The sequence below is a fragment of the Mobula birostris genome, chromosome 27 (genome assembly GCF_030028105.1).
Source record: "Mobula birostris isolate sMobBir1 chromosome 27, sMobBir1.hap1, whole genome shotgun sequence".
In the NCBI taxonomy this organism is placed as follows: domain Eukaryota; kingdom Metazoa; phylum Chordata; class Chondrichthyes; order Myliobatiformes; family Myliobatidae; genus Mobula; species Mobula birostris.
In genome coordinates, this window is record NC_092396.1 from 41,116,266 (window position 1) to 41,135,178 (window position 18,913).

Consider the following 18,913-nt stretch of genomic DNA (forward strand, 5'->3'; position numbering starts at 1 on the left):
CATGACACTATCTCTGATCAATAGTGCCATGCACCCACCTTTTTTGCCTTCCTCCCTGCCCTTTCTGAAACATCTAAAACCCAGCACCTGAAGTAACCATTCCTGTCCCTGAGCCATCCAAGTCTCTGTAATGGCCACCATATCATAGCTCCAAGTACTGATCCACGCTCTAAGCTCATCCCCTTTGTTTACAATACTCCTTGTGTTAAAATAGACACATCTCAAACCGTCCATCTGAGCGCGTCCCTCCTTTATCACCTGCCTATCCTCCCTCACACACTGTTTTCAAGCTTTCTCTATTTGTGAGCCAACAACCTCTCCCCTAGTCTCTTCAGTTCAGTTCCCACCCCCGAACAATTCTAGTCTATACTCTCCCCAGCAGTCTTAACAAACCTCCCCTCCAGGATATTGGTCCCCCTGGGATTCAAGTGCAACCCGTCCTTTTTGTACAGCTCACACCTGCCCCAAAATGGTCCCAATGATCCAGAAACCTGAATCCCTGACCCTGCTCCAATCCCTCAGCCATGCATTTATCCTCCACCTCATTCTATTCCTATACTCATCGTCACGTGGCACAGGCAGTAATCCTGAGATTACTACCTTTTCGGTCCTGCTTCTCAACTTCCTTCCCAACTCCCTGTGGTCTTTTTTCAGGACCTCTTCCCTTTTCCTACCTATGTCATTGGTACTAATATGTACCATGACCTCTGGCTGTTCTCCCTTCCACTGCAGGGTATCTTGGATGTGATCTGAAACATCCCAGACCCTGGCACCTGGGAGGCAAACTACCATCTGAGTTTCTTTCCTGCATCCACAGAATGGCCTGTCTGACCCCCTAACTATAGAGTCCCCTATCACTGCTGCCTTCCTCTTCTCTCCTGAAGCATCTTTTCTTTTCTCCATCACTATATTAAATGCTGATTTAACATTTTGAAGGATTCACTCCTTTTGTCTTTAATCCATTCTTCTTTCCCCAACGACCACTCTGCCTCTAATGGCATTTTCCTAAGCTATCTCAGTAGAATCAATGCCTGTTCTTTCACCTGTTCACTTCGACACCAAACAACCCTTCCAGCTGAAGCAGCAATTCACGTGTACTTCTCCCCATCCAGTATACTTCATTCAGTATTCACACTGTTGTCACCTCCACACGACTGAAGCCAAATGTAGATTCTTGCCTGGCAATGTGTAATGACAGAAACTAACCTTGATAGGGATAATCACTCAGTAGAATATGCAAAAAGCAAAATCCAGTCAGTAGGAAGAGACACTGACCTGGCAGAGACAGCAAACTGTGTCAGCAGTGCGCAAGATATTCAGAGGCATGTCTTAGTGTTCCTCTCATATCATGGAAGTGGCTAGTTTTACTTTATTAGCTGCAGGATTTCTTCTATAATTACTTATTGAGTAAATTATGTAATCATAACAACCTCAGTAAAATTGTGGAGCTGATGTGTCAGGTTGGTAGGACACATCAGGAGTTACATTTAGCGCGAGTAGATGTGGTGATAACTACATTTCTCCAAGTTTGATGAGAAGCAACTTCAGGTCATGGAAAGTTACTGATATTTAACTGAAATAAATCTAGTAAAATCCAATAAAATAAAACAACTCCCTCCAAGTTAATAAAAATTCATCGCACTGAGTGTTAATTGTGTTAGTGGGGCGTTGTCTGATATCTTATCTCTTACAGTGCCAGCAAGCTGTTGTGTTGTGTCACTTTAAGGTAATAACATCACACTGACAGCTGTCAGAGCCAGAAGGTACTGGAAAACACAGTATGTATTCATTTCCATAGAAACATAGAAAACCTGCAGCGCGATACAGGCACTTCGGCCCACAAAGCTCTGCCGAACATGTACTTAGTTTAGAAATTACCTAGGGTTACTCACAGCCCTCTATTTTTCTGAGCTCCATACACATGTCCAGGAGTCTTTTAAAAGACTCTATCGTATCTGCCTCCACCACCGTCGCCGGCAACCCATTCCACGCACTCACCACGCTCTGTGTAAAAAACTTACCCCTGACATCTCCTCTGTACCTACTTCCAAGCACCTTAAAACTGTGCCCTCTCATGATAGCCATTTCAGCCCTGGGAAAAAGCCTCTGACTAACCACACGATCAATGCTTCTCATCATCTTATACACCTCTATCTGGTCACCTCATATAATCTGCTGCTCTAAGGAGAGAAGGCTGAGTTCACTCAACCTATTCTCAAGGATGTTTCCACATCCTTCCTGTAGTGAGGTGACCAGAACTGAGCACAGTACTCCAAGTGGGGTCTGACTAGGGTACTATATAGCTGCAATATTACCTCATGGCTCCTAAACTCAATCCTATGGTTAATGAAGCCCAATGCACTGTATGCCTTCTTAACCACTGAGTCAATCTGCGTGGCAGCTTCGAGTGTCCTATGGACTCGGACCTCAAGATCCAAGTTTTACCATAACACTATATTCTGCCATTATATTTGACCTACCAAAATGAACCACCTCACACTTATCTGGGTTGAACTCCATCTGCTATTTCTCAGCCCAGTTTGGCATCCTATCGATGTCCCGCTGTAACCTCTGACAGCCCTCCACACTATCCACAACACCTCCAACCTTTGTGTCATCAGCAAATTTACTAACCCATCCCTCCACTTCCTCATCCAGGTCATTTATAAAAAACCACAAAGAGTAGGGGTTCCATAACAGATCCCTAAGGCACACTGCTGGTCACTGACCTCCATGCAGAATATGACCTGTCTACAATGACTGTTTACCTTCAATGGGCAAGCCAATCCTTGATCCACAAAGCAAGGTCCCTTTGGATCCCATACTTCCTTACTTTCCCAATAAACCTTGCTTGGGATAACTTATCAAATGCCTTGCTGAAATCCATTACACTGCACTACATCTCATACCCCTCTCTCAAAGAACATCTACAACATATTCAAAACCCAAAGGAAGGAAAGAAAGTTGTTGTATATATAATATTTCAATAAAATGCACTGATGTTTGAATAAATTGAGCAGTATTTTGAAGAAAACAAAATAGCAATGAAAAGTGAGTGCTGGTTTTTCTGAGTGAAGTGGGTGGAAAAGCACACAGTTTGCTGTAACCAAACCAGCTGAAATGAGCTTTGCTGTTATCATAAACATAATGCAGCAGCACTTAGAACTGAAATCATTGTAGTTTGCAGAACACTTTAGGTTTCATATGTGATGGGGTCCTGAGTTACCCCTATGAACTGTGCTTTTGAAGAGAGAGAGAGAGAGAGGTATTTAACACCGACATCTTGTTTTTAAGCGAGCGAGACAAAAACTGCTCACAGTTTGTTTATACTTTCACAAGAATATTGCCTGCTTGTACATTCTTACACAGAGAAGGGAGGAGCTATTTGAATGCCAGTTGGCACTCAGTACGGGGAGATAAATAGAAGGTCAGATGATAGACCTCAGGCACATGATTTTGGACGCTGAATTAGCTTTGTTGTGCCGGCAGAAAAAGTGGGTTTTGGAGGATCGATTAGGCGGATCAATCAGTGGCTCTCACCGTGTGAACAGGGCTTGACCGGTGGGGAGTAATTTGTGTGTCCATCCCTTGCCTGGGTTGATAGCTCCACCACAGAAGAATCGTCCCCTTTGTTGTGGTCACAGTCGGTGACTTCTAAAAGATTTCAGAGGGCAATGGGAAGATCGACAGCGTCAGTTTACCTGAAGACTCAAATTTCTCCCTCTCTCTCTCTCCATCACTACTCAACTCAATATCACAAACTGAACTGAACTTTACTCATCATCATAAGACTATCTATTTACCCCTAGACTTGAAGAAGCTTGATTTTCATATATTTCCACACTTACTGATATACTTACTTATTTATAATCATTGCTAACCTGTTTGATTTATCTGCATTTATATTACTGTATTGCATGGTTGCTAATAAATATCGTTAGTTAGTAAAAATACTGGACTTCAAAGAGTTTTCCATTTCTGCTGGGTCTTTAACCTGTCATGAGGTACGTGACACTCAAGTGGAATCAAAAGGAAGGTGTCTCCATTCATGGCTGAATTGAAGAAATTGTTTAAGCATTGCCAGTTCAGTAATGGGCATAATGATGAACTGAGTGTATTAATAAACAAACTTGTGTGTTGTTATGGATTTCCAGCATCTGCAGAATTTCTAGTGATTATGATGCTCTGAGAGATCATTTAGTTGTTGTAGCTTACAAGAAAACATTCAAAAATGACTCCTAACTGAAGCACAACTTACATTTAAAAGAGAAGTTGAAATCACTCTATCAATGGAAACAGCAACCAGAGGTGCAAAGTCAGAACTAAAAGTGAGCTTGAACAAAATTGCAATGTCTAAACAGAAACCTGCCTGGCGGAACACATTGTGTTTCTATTGTGACAGGGGCTTACATGCAATAAATCAACGCTGGTTTAAAAAGTGAAACTTGTAGAAGATGCAACAAAGCAGGGCACATACAAAGATCATGCCAGGCAGACAAATATAAATGAAATACACAGGGAAGAGAAAAATATAAAAAGATTAGATGCAGTTTCAAAAAGAGCACCTACCTGCATGTTGTTGATGAGAAATCTGACAATGATGAGAGTGACACAGGACTGAGGAGCTTTGAGATTTACAATGTGAAAACTAACAAGAAGCAAACAATTTGGCTTACACCAGAAGTGAGCAAAAAATTGAATTGGACACTGACTCAGCTGTTTCAATCATTATACAAAATAAGTTTGAAAAGCACTTCAAAAATTCTGAACTGAAGACTGCAGTTATCCATCTAAGAACTTATACTGAAGAAAGGATAAAACCTATGGAAATGACATTTGTAAAAGTGAAATACAACAACCAATGAACCACATTGGATTTGTATGCGATTAAAACAGGAGGGACTGTATTGTGGGGGAGACAACTATAATGTGATTCTAGATTCATCCACCAGTTTCATGCCACATCCCCTGCAATAGAGTTAGCTGGAAGTGAATTAAGAAAGATCTTGGATGATGCCACAGCTATTGACTTTTTTCTTTGCTTTATTATAGCTTCTTATAGCTGAATTTAAATCTTTTTTTTAGGGATCTAATGTTAAACTCAAGATAACGCTGGTTTTTCTTTTTAAGAGATAACATTTTTTAGGTGCTTTCTTGTTTAAAAAAAGATTAAATATAAACATGGGATAGCTTGTAGATGCTGGAATGTAAACACTTTCCTTTGTTGAGACTTCGTTGTTCCTCTCACAAGGTCAGTGGGTTTCGTTTTTTTTAACTAGGAGGAGGGAGAGAGAATCTTCAAAAAAATTATTTTTGTACACACAGAGCAGTCCCTGGCTTCGTATTCTATCATAGGGTGCCTGCTTTTTTTGGTTGTATTCTTCATCGCCGCCATTTTTGATCATCCCATATTGGTATGTGCTCTGCGCACGTGTAAAGTAGAATAAAATTATAGTATGATACTTAAATGGATTAATGTAATAAGTTGAAATGTACATGGCTGGAATTATCCTATCAAATGAAAAAAGAGTGTTAAAATCATTAACCAATTCCAACCTGATATAATTTTTGCTCAAGAGACACATGTCAGGGCGAGAGATCAAAATAGGTTTTTTGGATGGTGGAAGGGTTTGCAATTTCGCTCCACTTCTTGGAGTAAAACTAAGGGAGTGTCCATCTTTATAAAATCCAATATATTTATTCAAGAGGATATTGAGTCAGATTCTAATGGTAGATTTTTAATTGTAAAAGGAGTAATCTGCAACAAAAAAGTTGTTCTGGTCAATTTGTACAGTCCTAACTTAGATGATCCTTCTTTTTTTAAAAAACGTATTTGCTTTACTGCTTGATTTAAATGAATATATGTTGATAATGGGTGGGGATTTTAACTGTTGTTTAAATCCTTTGACAAGAGCTCAACTAATCAGTGACTTCCAAATCACTCCGCGTCACTTATTAACTCCTTTTTTGACCGATTTTGGATTGATTGAACTATGGAGATAATTATACCCTGATGACAGAGAATATTCTTTTTTTTCACGTGTTTATAAAAAATATTCGAGGATCGGCTATATTATAATCGATCCTTGCCCAGTGTTAAGAATTGTGAATATGATGCTATTGCTATATCTGATCATGTGCCTCTGAGTTTGTCTTTCGAATTTGATAATGTCATTCTTGCCCACCCACCATGGCGCATGTCTCAGACATTATTGTAAAACTCTGACTTTGTCAGTTTCATTAAAACCCAGATAAAAGAATTTTTTTCTTTTTAATGATATAGGGGGTATGTCTAAATTAATCATATGGGATACATCTTTACACCGCACACTGTCAGAGCGGTGCTGCCACCATAATCAAGGACACGACCCACCCAGCCAACAGACTTTTCGTCCTTCTTCCTTCCAGGAGAATGCTTAGGAGCTTGAAGACTCGTACGGCCAGATTTGGGAACAGCTTCTTTCCAACTGTGATAAGACTGCTGAACAGATCCTGACCCGGATCTGGGCCGTACCCTCCAAATATCCGGACCTGCCTCTCGGTTTTTTTGTACTACCTTACTTCCCATTTTTTAAATTTTTCTATTTATGATTTATAATTTAAATTTTTGATATTTACTATCCATTTGAAACCCAGGGAGCGGGAAGTGCAGTATCAAATATCGCGATGATGATTGTATGTTCTAGTATCAATTGTTTGGCGACAATGAAGTATAAAGTATTTAAAGCATTTTTACATGGTCAGATAATTTCTTATTCAGTTAGCTTGAAAAACAGACTAAAGTAGAATTAGATAAGATTTCAAAGCAAATTAAAGACTTAGATAATATTTATGCAATCTTCCCTAATATTGATTTATTCAAACAAAGGGTGGAACTTCAATCACAATATAATCTATTATTAACTCATCCTATAGAAGGCTACTTGCTTAAACTAAAGAGCCAATTTTATATGTTTGGAGATAAAAATAACAAACCACTTGCATCTCAATTAAAAACAGCTAGAGCCAAAAGGCAAATTTTGAAAATCCGTAGGGAAGATGGTACCCTGGCTTGGGAATATGAAGAAATTAATAAGATTTTTCAAGATTTTTATACTGAACTCTATAAATTTTAATGTCCAGTAGATTCTTCTAAAATTAATGCTTTCTTATGAAAGATTGCTTTTCCTCAAATTTCTGTTGAGGATCAAAAAACTCTTGATGCTTAATTTACTGAAGCCAAAATTCATAAAGCTATTTTTTCAATGCAATCTGGTAAGGCCCCTGGACTTGATGGCTATCCTGTAGAATTTTTTAAAAAATTTGGAAAATTGCATTCTCCGTATATGTTGGAAATGTTTAAGGATTCTTTTGTGAAAGGTGATTTACCCTCTATTTTTTTTATGAGGCTTCTATTTCTTTAATTCTTTAAAAGGATAAAGATCCTACTGATTATGCCTCATATAAACCTATTTCATTACTGAATGTCGATGCTAAGATTCTGTCAAAGATAATGGCCAATCAGTTGGAGAATATTTTGGGTAAAATTATTGTTAAAGATCAAACAGGCTTTATAAAGGGTCGTTATTCTTTTTCAAATGTTTGGAGATTATTTAACATTATATATTCATCCTCTTGTAAAACTTCACAATGCGACGTCTCTTTGGGTGCTGAAAAAGCGTTCGATCGAGTCGAATGGACATATTCATTTAATGTTTTAGAGAAATTTAGCTTTGGTGTTAATTTTAATAATTGGATTAGAATGTTATAAAACTTCTATTGCTACTGTTATAACTAATAACTGTAGATCCCCTTTTTCAGCTTTCATGGGGGGGGCAAGACAGGTTTGTCCATTAAGTCCTTTGTTATTTAGTTTAATACTAGAACCCCTTGCTATTGCTCTTCATGAAGCTAAAGATATTTATGGGGTTTTTGTGAATGAGACCATTCCAGGGGTGGCGCTAAGGTGGGGCTAGCTGTGCTATAGCCCCAGCAGAAATTACAATAGTACCACTGTAGCACCACCAAAAAATTAACTGAAATTTCACATACAAATTGCAGCTGCTTTGCTTTCACTGTACAGTTTCGAATACAGCTTGTTTTTCCAGTTGATCTAGTGAAACAGTGCCCCCAATTACCATAGCACCTAGGCAGCAATAAAGTTAAAAACTCTGTCAGATCCACTCTGCACTTCTGTTTATTTGTTCATTGTCAATGTCTTGTCGTTGCTGTCCTCAGATCACTTAAGCTGATCTAAGATCTCCTAAGGTAGTGATATCACTCACTCTCACTCACGCGAGAGATTGATAGGGGTTATTGCAGGATTGGTGTGTGATTCACGTTGTACGCTGTGGGTCGGATGCTCTGTTTAAGCTCTGTGTAGCCCGGGTTGTCTCTGATGCTGTTGACACTGTCACAGTTCACTTCTATATTAGATCTATCAGTTGCTGTTGCTTGTGAATCAACAGAGACATTTATAGTAGGCACATAATGTTTGAAGCTGACTTTTGAACGCTACGCGTCTGGCCTTGTGAATACATATTACCATAAAGTACATCCCTCAACACCATCACTGAATAATTCAGCCCCATTGTAGCACCAGCAAGACAAAATCTCTGGCACTGCTACTGACCATTCATAAGATTTTTCGTTACGCTGATGATGTACTGGTTTATATATCTAATCCCAAGGAATGTACTCTTGCCATGCTTAAATTATTTAATGAATTTGGAGATTTTTCAGGATATAAAATAAATTTTAGTAAAAGTGAACTGTTTCCTTTAAATGAATCTGTTTCTATATATGATAATACTCCTTTCAAAGTCATGGATTGCTTTAGATATTTAGGTGTTATAATAACTAAAAAATATAAGGATCTTTATAAAGCAAATTTTGTTCCCTTGGTACATTCCATGAAATATTTATTTAGTAGATGGAACCCACTTTCATTTTCACTTGTTGGTCACACCCATATAGTCAAAATGATGATTTTACCAAAATTTTTATACATTTCAGAATATCCCTGTTTTTCTGACTAAGAAGTTTTTTGATCGGATTGATTCTATTATTTTATCTTTTATTTGGAATAATAAAAGACCAAGAATTAGTAAATGTCACTTACAAAAGTTGAAAAAGGATGGAGGTCTTGCTTTGCCTAATTTAAGAATGTATTACTGGGCTGTTAATGTGTGATATGTGTCCTTTTGATTTCACCGGGTTGATAAGAACAATCAGCCAATTTGGGTAGACTTGGAAGTGAAAGCTGTGAAACAGTTTTATTTAACCTCGTTATTGGGAGCTGCTTTACCTATACAATTAGCTAAAGTTGCTAATTTAAATTTATACCCTGTGATTAAGCATTCTTTACAAACTTGGCACCAGTTCTGTAATTTTTTTAATCTTAAAAAAATTTAAACTTTGCAGTTTAATTTATCGAAATTATTTTCTTAAGCCTTCTTTGAGTGAGCCAATTTTTTTTTACTTTGTGAAAATAAAGGTATTAATTCTTTTTTGGATTTATTTAAAGAAGATAGACTGATGTCTTTTGAACAATTAGTTGTTAAATATTCTCTTTCATACTCACACTTTTTACAACGCCTTCAAGTTGGACATTTCTTACAAAAATATTTAAGTAATTTTCCTTACATATTGGATGCCGACCTGTTAGATACTATTACGAGTATGAACCCTTTGATGAAGGGTTCCATTGGAAGAATTTATAATTTACTATTACAATGAGATAAGCGTCCTTATTTTAAGATTAAACAAGATTCGGAAAAGGAACTTAATTTGACTTTTATGACGGAGGACTGGGTGCGGATTCTGAAGTTGGTTAACTCTTCTTCGATCTGTGCTAGTCATTCACTGATTCAATTTGAAATTGTACATTGTTACTATTTGACGAAGGAGAGATTGTCTAAAATGTTTCCTAATATTGATAATGATTGCAATCGATGTAAAACTGAGACAGCTATATTGACACATACATTTTGGTCCTGTTCTATACTGGAACAGTTCTGGAAGTCAGTTTTTTCTACAATTTCTAAAGCACTTAAAATTTACAACCTAACAAATTAGCTGTGCTTTTTGGAATAATTCCTCAAAATATCCACGGCTTCTCTTTGCCTGACCAACATGTTATTGCATTTGTTACATTGATAGCTAGGAGGGCCATTTTGTTGAAGTGGAAGGATACATTAGCTCCCCCTTTGTCACAATGCTCTCTCAAGTGATGCTATGTCTTAGTTTGGAGAAAATTAGAAGTCGAACCTTTGAACCTATGTTTGATTTTGAGAAAAGTTGGGGTTTATTTGCTCGTTTCTATCATTTGAGTTAGACAGATCTCCTCCATGATCGAATAGTAAATTTTTGGTACTTTTTTTTCTTACTGGCGGTTTGATGTTTATCTTTAGAAGCTTTTTGTATGACGCATGGCTCCGGGGTTGAACACCTAATGGCTTTTTTTTCTCACTTTCCTTTGCTTTAGTAGGGTTTTTTTTCTCTTTTTTTATCACTAAAATCTTTTCAATCTTTAAAACAATTTTTTTTTTCTTGAGACATTGTAGGTGCACTCTTCGATGTACTCTTGTTAATTTTGGATAATAATAATAAAAAAATTCGAAAAAAAAGAAAGAAAGATATTGGATGATGCCACAGCAGTGTTCCAAGATGAGTTTGGAAAACTGAAGCATATCAACTGTAAAATAGTGTTTAATAAAAACACCACGTCCAAGTTTTACAAAGCTCATCTAGCTTCTTATAGGTAGATAGGTGGATAGATAGATACTTTTTTGATCCCAAAGAAAATTACAGTGTCACAGTAGCATTACAACTGCACAGTTATTTAAATATTAGAAGAAAAGTAAGAAAGAATGGAGAGATGGGTTCATAAATTTGCTGATGACACAAAGGTTGGGGGTGTTGTGGATAATGTAGAAGGCTATCAGAGGTTACAGCAGAGCTTTGATAGGATGCAAAACTGGGCTGAGAAGTGGCAGATGGAGTTCAATCCAGATAAGTGTGAGGTGGTTCATTTTGGTAGGTCAAATATGATGGCAGAATATAGTGTTAATGGTAAGACTCCTACAGTGTGGAGGATCAGAGGGATCTAGGGGTCTGAGTCCATAGGACACTCAAAGCTGCTACACAGGTTGACTCTGTGGTTAAGAAGGCATACAGTGCATTGGGCTTCATTAACCATGGGATTGAGTTTAAGTGCCAAGAGGTAATGTTGCAGCTATATAGGACCCTGGTCAACCCCACTTGGGGTAGTGTGCTTAGTTCTGGTCGCTTCACTACAGGAAGCATATGGAAACTATAGAAAGGGTGCAGAGGAGATTTACAAGGATGTTGCCTGGATTGGGGAGCATGCCTTATGAGAATAGGTTGAGTGAACTTGGCCTAGGATGAGAGGATGAGAGGTGACCTGATAGTGGTGTATAAGATGATGAGAGGCATTGATTGTGTGGATAGACGGAGGCTTTTTCCCAGGGCTGAAATGGCGAAAATGAGAGGGCACAGTTTTGAGATGCTTGGGAGTAGGTACAGAGGAGATGTCAGAGTTAAGTTTTTTATGCTGAGAGTGGTGAGTGCATGTAATAGGCTGCCAGTGACAGTGGTGGAGGCTGATACGATAGGGTCTTTTAAGAGACTCCTGGATAGGTACATGGAGCTTAGCAAAATAAAAGGTAATTTCTAAAGTAAGTACATGTTTGGCACAGCATTGTGGGCTGAAGGGCCTGTATTGTGCAGTAGGTTTTCTATGTTTCTATGAATAAAAAAATAAGTTACCTCTGTTACGTACCTCAAGGAGATCTTGTGACTTTCTTGTGAGAATGATCTAATGATCTTTTGGAGGTCACCTGATGTAATTTTCCCGTCGATGTGAGGTCACGTGATGACATGTTCACCATGGGTATCAAAAGGAAGACTTCTGGTGATGCAGTTAGTTTTCCAGTTAGAACGTTCATCAGTGTCTCCGTTCCGTTGCGTATTTGTTTTATGACACAGTTTCATTTTTACAACTGAGTTTTACGTTCTATTGTGGGTACAATAGTGCTGGCCTGGCAATTTCTGCCAGGTTTGTTGATGCACCTTTTCAGTAGTATTGGAGAGTGAAGACTTTATCAAAATACAGGATCTGAAGGATTAAGAGAAGTTGGTATGGTTCAGCAGTTTAACAAAGGATCGACCTTACTGAGTCTTTGTTGAAGAAGTAGCGACCTGCATCGAAGATAACTCCTGCCAAAAGGGTAAGGTAGTTCATGCAGGATTTGCTCGCCAGAAGAAAGATCAGTTGTTTTAAGCCGTTTATTTCCTTCATCGTGAATCCTTTGGACAGAACCAGCAGGAAAGTCACGTCTATGAAGAAATCCTTCTCCAGAGAAGTCTCTCCCAATTGAATGTATAAATCTGTTGGACTTTCGAATTTACCATTTTAAGAACTGTATTTGACTTTACCGCTTTAAGAACTGTTGTTGCATTTATTGCTTTAAGAACCAGTGCCGAGTGACGATTTGTTGAATGGCCGCATAGCGGTTAACTTCTGTTTAAGGTTTTCGTTTGTTTTTTTTTATAGTTTATCCATGTTTAATAAATGTTTGTTTGTTTGTATGTAACCTGTCTCGATTGATATTCATTGCTGCCGGTTATGTAACACCTCAAACAGTCAACAGGAGGGATACAGCACTTCCCCAGCTATAGGTTGACTCATTATAGAGCCCAATGGCCAAGGGTAAAAATAACTTCATATATCGCTCTTTGGAACAGCACAGTTGTCATAGACTATGATTAAAAGTACTCCTCTATTCAGCCAAGGTGGCACAAAGAGGGTGAGAAACATTGCCCAGAATTGCCAGGATTTTCCTTAGTGTCCCTTGTTCTACCAGAGCCTCCAGTGTGTCCAGTTTGACTCCTATAACAGAGCCAGCCTTTCTAATCAGTTTATTGACCCTTTTGGCATCACCCATGTTGATGCCATTGCCCCAGCACACCACTGCATAGAAAATTGTACTGGCAACAACAGACTGGTAGAACATGTAAAGGAGAGGCCTGCATATTCTGCAGGACCTCAGTCTCCTCAGAAAGTAGAGATAACTTCTTGTACGCAGCCCCTATGTTGGTGCTGCACTCAAGTCTGTCATAGGGGTGCACCCCCCAGGTACTTGTAGGTCCTCACCACATCCATATCCTCAACATTAATAGTAACAGGGATCAGTGCAGGTTTAGTCTTCTTAAAGATCATCACCATCTCCTTTGTCTTATTGATGTTGAACTGCAGATGGTTCAGCTTGTACTATTTGACAAAGTCCTCCACCAGGGCCCTGTATTCACCCTCCTGTCCTCCCTTTATACACCCGATTATTATACAATCTATAATAAAGTATCCAGTGAGATAGATCACATGTCAGCTGAAGGAATTCTTTGCAAGGTTGAGTGGAGCCCATGGACATGCCAGTTGTCCTGGTAACTAAGAAGAATGGGTCTGTCAGGATGCATGGAAATTTTAAGATACCATCAACCCAGTACTGAAAGCAGGTCAATAGCCTCTTCCCAGGATAAAGGATATCTTTGCAAACCTTTCTGGAGGAAAACACTTCGGCAATGTGGACTCAGCTGAGGTTCGTGTACGGAAGGAGATGAAAGAAGAGTCCAAAGTGTTTCTCAACATAAACACTAACAAAAGGCTTTCTCACCATAATAGGCTTTTATTTTTCAGAGTAGCATCTGTACCTGCGCCCTTGCAGAAAGCTATGGACCAGCTGTTGCAAGACTGCCCAGGTGCTCAGTATTACCTGGACGATATCATTGTTTCCAATGAGGATGACAAGGAATGTCTCAAAAATCTCAAGACATTGTTAAAAAGATTGGAAGATTATGGGCTCAGAGCATGATGCGACAAGTGTGACCACTTACTGTGGTCTCACCATTAATGCACCAGATTTACACATGTTTGCTGAGAAAATTCAAGCAGTGGTGGATGCTCCAAGGCCAAAGCACATGTCACAGTTGTGGCTCATTTTAAGATTTGTCAATTACGGTAACAGGTCTTCGAAGTGTTCTATGCGAATCTGTCTACTATGTTCCACCCCTTGAACTCATTACTGCAGATTGTGAAGAGATGGCAATGGACAATGCAGTATGAAGTGGCTTTCCAAAGGGTAAAGGAAATTGTGAAGCCATCACTATACTCACACATTATACTCCATATTGTCCAGTGAATCTTGCCTGTGACACCTTGCCTTGTGATATAGGTGCAGTCATGTCACATGCTATGAGTGAAGGAAGTAAATGCCCCGTAGTCTTTGCCTCCCATTCCCTTACCACATTGATCAATTTTGGGACGACAACTAATCATGGAAATACTGATGGATTGTTCTGTTTACCCTTGGAGAAAGAAATATCTGTAAAATTTACAAATGAGGACATGCCTCTTGTATTCTCCCTAATTCAAATTAAAAGTCTCCCTACTATGACAGAGATGATCCAAAGGGAAAACAGAAAAAAACCCTCACTGTCTCAGGTTTACATTGCCAGTCAAAATGGCTAGAATATGCAGCAAAAATTCCAGTTCCCCATTTTTTACTAGCTTTGGGATGAATTTGCCCTTGACAGGGATTGCAAAATGTGGGGATTGAGAGTTGTTGTACCATCCAAGCCAAATCTACCCTGTTGGAGAGCTATGTGTCGGTCAACTAGGGTTCATTAAAATGAAAGCATTGGCTCATAACCTTACCTGATGTCCTGGGATAGATCAGCGGATTGAGCTGCTTGCCATGCACTATTCTGGATGCGAACATAACCAGAAAACACCAAAATCAGGACCTTTTCATCCCTGAGAGTGGCCTGCATTGCCCTGGCAGAGTGTTTATGTGGATTTGTTAGACCATTCATGGACACAAATTTCTTGGTAGTAGTGGATGTAGCTACTAAGTGGCCAGAAGTGTCCCCAACAGCCTCCACTACAGCCTCACACACTGCTGCTGTGTTGAGAAACCTCTTCTGAAGCACTAGTCTTCCAGAATACTTAGTCAGTGCAATGGACTGCAGTTTGTTATGGAACAGTTTCAGTAATTTCTGAAAATGAATGGAGTAAGATATATTACATCTGCACCATACCACCCAGCTACAAATGGCTTGGCAGAAAGGTTTGTCTAGAGTCTAAATACCACACTGCGAGCAATGTCAGCAGAACACACTACACTGATACTGAACCAGAAGCTTGCCAACTTCCTCCTTGCATATCATAATGCAACACCTTCCACAACCAACAACTCACCAGCTGTGCTGTTCCTGGGTGGTTCCTTGCACTTATGCTTGGATCTCCTCAAACCCAATCTGAGAAAGGGGTATGCAGGAGAAACTGCTGAGGCAAATTGAGGGCTCTTCAAACAAGGAGGCTTGATGTTTTACTCCTGGACAAGCAGTCCTGGTGAAGGGCTACAGCGGTGATCAGTTGAGAAGAGCAGAGTCAATCGTTAGAAGAACTGTGTGCACAGCTGTCAGAAGCACTTCTTGCAGTCCCAGAGTCAACTGCTACAACCACCGTGGAGGAGGCACCAGAAACAGAGATTGTTTCACAGCCACAAGTTTCACCTGCCAAGCAGAGTGACCCCCCTTGTCAGGAAAGACGATATCACAAGAAATCCTCCACAACAATTAAATCTTTGGGCTTGAATGGGACAATTTATAATTTACTCTGCTGTGGATGACTATACAGTAGTTGTATTATATAATATTCTGTATATAAGATGACTAGAGAGTAATACATTACATATTTGTGTTGAGATACAAGCGGTATTGAGTTGGAGTTGATAGCTAAGTAGGGAGGAGTGTAGTGCATTTAAAATTTCAGTAATATTTGAGTGATAGCCCTACCCTGAAAAATAAGGTTCTGACTGTCTACCCTAACTTAGATAATCCTATAAACCTATGAACTTATATCAGGTGTGGTGATAGTGATCATCATATAATTCAAAATACAGCTGGTTTTCTTACAAAACTGCAAGGCTGTCATGGTCCGGTCCGTGGACTCTGGACTTGAGGTCTTCTGGCTGTCCCTTGTTTCAGTTGGGTTAATCATAAGCACCTGATGCTCGTCTTGAGGCTGGGAATATAAGTAGCCCTGGGATCGAGTGTGGGCGCTTGTTCATCTCGCCGGTGGAAGGCTAGAGCAGCCATTAGTGATCTCTAGGCCTGGTTGGAGGACCACCGTTTCATGGAGCCTTGTTGTCTCTCCTCGGAGCAGTCATCGTGGTATGGATTCGGTTATTTCTTGGGCCAGCTGAGTGGCTGTCTACCACTCCTAGCTGGATATAGATTTGGCTGTTTCCGTAACCGGCCAAGGTTGCTGGCTGCCCCGAGACTTGGATCCACCCCGGATTCAGCTCCCTTCCTGTCCTTGCCTCTGTTGGGTAAGTCAGGCCATCTTTGCCGTTACCCTAAGGCAGGACTATTCCCTTCCCCTCTCCATCTGGATCTCTGACAGTTTCCTCGGCGGTATAAAAATTTGACAAGAACAATCATAGTCATGAAATTACCATGATCGCCCACATCATACGACATGGCACGTATGAATGAATGATAAAGAAAATGCTTGCTTTGGCAATTGAAACAAGTTCCACTTCGAGATACCGAGGAATTGAGATAGAGCTGATAATGTTCTCCCTTTACCATATCCCAACAGAAGTAATACAAACTGGAAAGTATGGATTACTTTAACTTGATTTTACCCTTACCATCAAAGATCCCCACTGTGTGGACCATGCCGTCTTCTAGCAGCTACCATCAAGCAAGAGGTACAGCAGCTTAAAGTCCCACACCACCAGGTTCAAGTACACCTACTACTCTTCGACCATCTGGTTCTTGAACCGACCTGCACAACCCTAATCACTGCTCAGTGACGCAACACTCTGATGACTTACATCACTTTTAACCACCATGGACTTTGTTGCTTTTGGTTTTAATTGTGTTCCTTCTTGTATCGTTTGTATAATTTATGTTTTACTTCTGAATGCTGCTTACCTGATGCCTGTGATGCTGCTGCAAGGAAGGTTATCATTGTTCCTGTTGATACACGAATTTGTGCACATGACATTAAACTCAACATTGACTTTGATTCCTCCGTTCTTTCTCATTATCTTCCTTTCTTTTTCAGGTTTCTCATGAACATTTGTGGTAAAGACTGTAATATTTTAATAGTGACAACAGTGTATTTGTTGCAATGTTTCCACTGGTAGGAGAGATTTCAATGAGATTCCAAGTTCAGTTTATTGTCAATTAACTGTACACAAGTATACCACCAAATGAAACAGAATTCCTCCGGACCAAAGTGCACAACACAGTACATATAACTTACACGCACTACACCTACAGTAATATTACCACAAATAGATTAACAAATCATAATTTACATTTACAACATTCGTTAAAAAGTAAGCAGTATAACACACCTGCGCTTCATACATGATGAGATGTGGGTGGTGTCAGGGAGTTCAGTAGTCTTACGGCCCGGGAAAGAAACTGTTTCCATCTTAGCTGTTCTTGTCCTATTGCTACGGTACTTCCTGTTTGATGATTGGGGCTAAAGAGGTTGTTGGATGGATGAGAGGGATTACTGATGATGCAAATTGTCCTGTGTACACAGCGTTCTTAATAAATATCTTGGATAAATGAAAGAGAGACCCTGATAATCCTCTTAGCAGTCTTCACAATCCTTGTGGGCAGATACTTTGCAATTCCCATACCAGACTGTGATGTGGCTGGCCAGGGCACCCTTGATGGTGCCTCTGTAAAAATAGTTTAGAGTGTGGGGAGGGGAAGGGAGGGAGCCTCACTCACTTCAGTCTCCTCAGGAAGTGTAAACACTGACGTGCCTTCTCGACTAAAAGAGTGGAGTTGATCGACCAGGTGAGATCATCCACTATGTGGACACTCAGAAACATAATTACAGGATAAGAGGGAAGTCATTTAAACCCAAGCTGTAGATTGCAGAGGGTAACAAATTGCTGGTATTAATTATCCTGGAGAACAGCAGGGGACTCTTTGGCCCACAGTGTCTATGCCAACCGTCAAGGATGAATCCATATTCAACTCTTCGACCGACACTTATCCCATGGCCTTCTCAGTCTGAGCAATTCAAGCGTTCATTCTGATAACTAACGTGAGTACATGCTTCCACCAGTCACTCAGGTAGGATGTTCCAGATTCCAGCCACCCTCTGAATGAAAAGATTCTTCCTCAAATCTGTCGAAAGCTCTTCCCCCTTACGCTAATTCTATGCCCTCTGGTGCTGACACAGGAGGTTCTGAGGGCGCTAGAAATCTTGAGCAACACATACAAAATGCTGGAGAAACTCAGTCAGTCAGGCAGCATCTATGGAGGGAAACAGACAATCAACGCTTTGAGCTAAAATGTCCAGATTAAAGGCCTTGCCCCGAAATGTTGACTGGTTATTCCCCTCTATAGGTGCTCACTAACTTGCTGAGTTTCTCCAGCATTTTGTGTGTGTTGCCGTCTAGTTATAGATGGATTTGTTGTGAAGGTTGGATCACTGAAGGCACTTAGGAAGGACATAAATAAATATTCAAAAGATTGAGGAATTAAAGGCAATGGAGAACTGGTACTGAACAAGAAATGAAGCCTGGGATAAATCAGCCATGTATATATTGAACATTGGGGCAGATTTGAGGGGTCAAGTAGCCCACTCCTGCTCCCATTTTCTTTTGTTTTTTCCCTTGGAGAACCTAATTGGAGTAGTAACCTCACCTACTAGGAGTAGGTTAAAATGTCAGCACAACATTGTGGATCAAAGGGCCTGTACTGTACTGTTCTGTGTTCTACTCTCTTTGTTCAACAACTTGCACATCTTTATTAATGACTCAATATTTTGCATTCACTGTTGACAAACAATGTGGATTTGTTGAGGCAAACCTGA